Source organism: Eublepharis macularius, chromosome 12 (genome assembly GCF_028583425.1).
Source record: "Eublepharis macularius isolate TG4126 chromosome 12, MPM_Emac_v1.0, whole genome shotgun sequence".
NCBI classification, from domain to species: domain Eukaryota; kingdom Metazoa; phylum Chordata; class Lepidosauria; order Squamata; family Eublepharidae; genus Eublepharis; species Eublepharis macularius.
This window is the reverse complement of record NC_072801.1, coordinates 23,994,104-23,999,056: the sequence shown is the minus strand read 5'-3', so window position 1 is coordinate 23,999,056 and position 4,953 is coordinate 23,994,104.

The window sequence follows — 4,953 nt, the reverse complement described above, 5'->3', positions numbered from 1 at the left end:
TGGGTGAACTGGCAGCCAGGAATTGGCCAGAAGGAACTAAGCAAGGCAAAAAAAAAAAGATTTAATTTTTAGCCCATTTTCCCCAACAAGAATGAAGGTGTATGACACAGTTAAAAACTATGTCATAGGAACAGTGTCATGCACACAACACTAAAAACAGGTTACAAAAATGAGAGAATTCAATAGAAAACGGTATAATACAGGGCATAAAACAGGACTCCAAAATGCCAGTGTATTACATACACAAGTTGTGTAACAAAGCTGACTTAAGAAATTAGAGAATACAGCAAAAATTGTGTAATAACACAATGATCAACACTATGAAAAAAGCCTAAATTTTCACAGATGTTAACTCTTGATAAAAATGCCCTCTTGAACAATGCTTGGCAGTGTGGATTTCAATCAGCAAGGCACTCTGGGAGCTGTGTGCTAAAAATATTCACATTCTGAATACTTTGAGATGTCTCTACACAAGACATCTGACACGTGAAGAACACGTGTCAGGAGATACAATGGTAGCCTTCCAGAGGCGAAGAGGAAATTGACAAACCCTCTGAAAAGTGATCTCCGCTGGCTATATCTTTTTAAACTATGCTTCCTGGCTAACATTCCATCTCCCTGCACTTGACAAACATGCACCAAGGTGTCTTGTGTAGAGAGACTCTCTGCCAAAAGGTAGCTCCGACTTTGTGATGGGTATTCGTTATACAAATTCCTCTTGTTTTGTGTATTTTTTTACTAGTTTGCATTTATTATGTTATTTCAAATTATCATGTGAAAACCTTGCAGGACACTAACCCCCCTCCACCATCCACTCAAAATGTTATTCAGGCATTCAACAGGCAATGACTTTTTGACTGTATTTCAGGCATGTCCACAGGGCTACAAACCTGCTTAAACCCTCCAAACCAACCAACCAACCAAAGATGATTTTTGAGTTTTTTGCCCATACCATGATTCCCCCCACCCCTGCATTTGCACAAAAACATACCAACTTATAGGTAGGTTGTACCCAAGATATTATGTGTAAGAAGTAAACCTCTTCATTAAGAACAGCTAACCTTTGCCATCAAACTATGTTAGAGGCCCTTAATAAAATATAGTGATGTGTTTACCCTTAATAAAATCTTGGCCTGGTCAGAACAACGGGATACCTCTTTGGGATATTATGTGATTTTGTGACTGTGTTAATTGGGGGGGGGGAATGTGCATTCTGAAGTCTGAATTGACAGAAGCCTTTGGGGAGGGGGTATCTTACAGGCCTCTCAAGTAAAACATTGGACCCCCTCCAACAACATGGACCACGCCTCTGAAAGTCAGCTGATCAAAACCAAGGTTTCCCAGTTGCCCGATGTCATTGTGAGCAATGCAACCCACCTCCTGCCTGATGCCATGAAAATCAAATTCCTCACTCGTCACCTTATAGGTAAAATGTTATCAGATGGGATTTGTTGGGGGGGGGGCGTGGCTCCCTTCAGAGGCTTATACAAACCCCTCCATTGAGAAAACACTGGTGTCTGTGTTTTGGTCTTCTGGTGGTCATCAGTTTTCTGGCATGTGAGCCCTAGAAGAGAATCAAGGTTTGCATGTTAAATTCCAGGCACCTCTAGATTTCAATGCCAGACAACATAGATGCTTGTGATTGATTACCCATCTCCTAGTATTTCTATTTTTACCACAAAGTAGTGCGGGGGGAGAGCCCAATTTTTTATCAGAGCAGAACTCAGACCATTGTTTTTTTTCCTCTTATTTAAATTGCTATCCAAAGGTGATATTTACTTTGCTGAGCTGTTGGGGAATGAGCTGTTCCTAGGGTTGCCAACCTACAGGTGGGGCCTGGAGAGATGATGGAACTACAACTGATCTCTAGATGGCAAAGATCAGTTCCTCTGGCTGCTTTGGAGGGTGCACTTTATGGCATTATACCCCACCGAGGTCCCTCAGTTCCTCAAACCCTGCCCTCCCCAGGCTCTGCCCCCAAGTCTCCAGGAACTTCCCAACCTGGAGCTGGCAAGCCTAGCCAGTCCCAGATTAGATGGAGACCACGGATCTCATTGCAATGCCTCTCTTTGGATCCTTAGCGCTAAAACACTATAGTCTGAAGTGATATCTTCTTTACAATGCAGGGGGATCTCTGTTTTTCTGTTACTTTACAGAAGAAAATGCATCGCAGGTTCTGGCTGTCAGTAGCATGGCCCCAAGCACTGTTCAACAAAGCAACTCAGGTCAAACCCAAAGCCAGATAGTACCAAAGAGGGTCAAAGGTCAATAGCAGAGTTCTCAAAACCAATGCCTGGCAATGCCATGGCTTCTTCGTGTCAGTTCCGTGGCCAGCTTAGCTTCATCCATTCGAACAGCCTCATGGATTGGCTCAGGTCTCTCGTTTGTTGATGGTGCCAGGGACGAATGTGTGGTTCTCATCTCAAGAAATGTTTCAGCTCAATGAGTAATTAAATTGTTGAATTCACTGCCAGTGGGCGTAGTGAAGATTTAAAAGAGAATGAGTCTCACAGAGGAAAGGGCCATCAGTGGATAGTCGGTGACTAAAGGGAACCTCCACAGCCAGAGGCAGTCAACCTCTGAATTTCAGTGCTGGGTATATAAGAGGCCTTGGTCTTGGTGTCCTATTTGCTGGCTTTCCAGGGCAACTGAGAAACAGGATGTTGGCCCAGATGGAACACTGGATCAATCCAGCAGAGGCACCTCTAATGTTCTTAAAATACAGGGTGCATTTTAACAGCGTATCGCAAAGTACAGACTGCAACATGCCGCCGCAAGCAATCTCAATCAGTTTCTACATCTGGCTTCTGTCCTGCCAGAAAGATATTCTTGGAGAGGCAGAATGGCTTTTGCAGACAGCCTAATGATCCCAATATAAGCTGTACTGGATGTCCAGAAACAATTGGAAGTCAATGGGGCCAGTACAGTATAGCTATTGTACATGAATGAACTCTCTGTAAATTCAGTCTGTATTAGAATATAGCAGGGGTGGCCAAACTGCGGCTCGGGAGCCACATGTGGCTCTTTTAGAGAGATCGTGTGGCTCCTGGAGGTCTCTGAGTATCGCCATGGCCATACATTTTATTTTAGTCTAGTTTATTTATCTCCCTCCCTTTCCTCCTTTCTTTCCATGTCTTTCCCTCCCTTTTCCTTCCTTCTTTTCTTTCCATGTCTTTCATATTTTCAATAAAAATAAAAAGTAGTTTCCTCATCTGAAGTCACTTCAATGCATCATGTTCCTCCTCAGCAGCCAATCAAGTGTCTCTAGGAAGCCTGCAAGCTGGGCAGAAAGGCAGTAGCTTTCTCTTGGGTATTTGTAAGGTACGCTGCTCCGACCATGGAGGTGGCACTGAGCCATCGTGGCCAATAACTGCTGGTAGACTTGGAGTGGAGAGTGCCATCGACTCATAGCTGATAGTGACCCAGTGGGGTTTTCATGGCAAGAGACTAACAGAAGTGGTCTTCGTTGGAGGTCTCCCATCCAATTACTAACCAAGGCTGACCCTGCTTAGCTTCCGAGATCTGATGAGATCAGTGCTGCCATCACTCTGCTTTAGAATATTGTCTTATTGAGCGAAGATAAGTTAAGCTACACTGTGATTGCCACCTTCTTGACGTTTTTAGTTATTTATATGTAACTGATTTTAATGTGTTTTGTGAATTTGTAAATTTTGCTGTAATTGTGATTGTGTTTCAACTGATGTAATCTGCCCTGAGCCCGTTTGCAGGGAGGGTGGAATAGAAATATAATGAAATTAAAAAAATAAATTATCTGGGCTGTCTTGGTCCGAGCACTGACAGATTTCATCACCATGAATCTGTCCGTTTTCCTCCTAAAACCATCTAGTAGTAACCATCCCTGTTCTTGTGGCAGAGGGTAGCTTTAAGTGTTGTCTGAAGGAATATTTCTTTTTGTCTGCCCATGACCTTGGCCGCTTTTTCTCTCCGCCATGCTTGAGGAGGGGCATCTTACGTTCAACAATCTGATCAGAATTCTTGTTTTCTTTTGCACTCAGGGCCTGCAGAGAGTTCCGGTGACCACCTGAAACAGCATCAAGGCACCAAACTGAGAAACCTGCCAAAGTCTAAATAAAGGCAAAGGAAACACAGGAAAGATTTTCTCCTGCTAGCCACGAGGCAGAAGAATTTGACTTTGCCAAGGAGCATTTTAGCTAATGGGGGATGGGTAGAAAAAAGAAGGGCATGGTGGTCTGTGTTTAGCAGTCAGATGAGGATGCTGCATTACCAAGAACCTTTGTGCTTTCCCTGTCATCCTTTACCATCTGGGAAGGCCCAGATTTGGAGAAGCAGGTGCACCCTTTACAACACTTCCTGTCTCCAGAAATCCCGACATGCAGCAATACCTCTTTGAACAGTGTGCCAGTGCCACTGGCTCATTGACTGCATTCCAATGTTACTCCTTCCATCTGCTGGGAATACCCGCCTGCTTCCCCTTGGGTAAGGGCAGCTTACAGACACCTGCCATGGCAGATTTCCTGTAGCTTGCTCCAAACTCCATTTGATAGGAGCCACTGAAAATTCCCCGCAGAGCTGCAAATACAGGTATGCTGCCTCTGAGGCCCCGTCTGTGACAATTCCCCAGTTATGTAATTCTTTCCCCTGGGATCTGCATCTTACCCCATTCCATAGAAAACATAACATAGTTTTCTTTAGGCTATGTTCAAGCCCACGACTGTAACTTTGAAAGGTTGTGTATTTGGGGGATTTTGGTATATTACCGTGAGACAAAATGGTGAGTCCAGTAGCACCTTAAAAGACTAACCAACTTAACTGTAGCATAAGCTTTAGAGAACTACAGTTCTCTTCGTCAGGTGCATGACTGTGAGACACTCGGTGATACATTTTTTTTTTAACTTGCAGAGATGCATTTCAAGAAATAAATGTTGCTTCATTTTACTTAACTGCCCTGGATTGTCTCCATGCATATCTTGT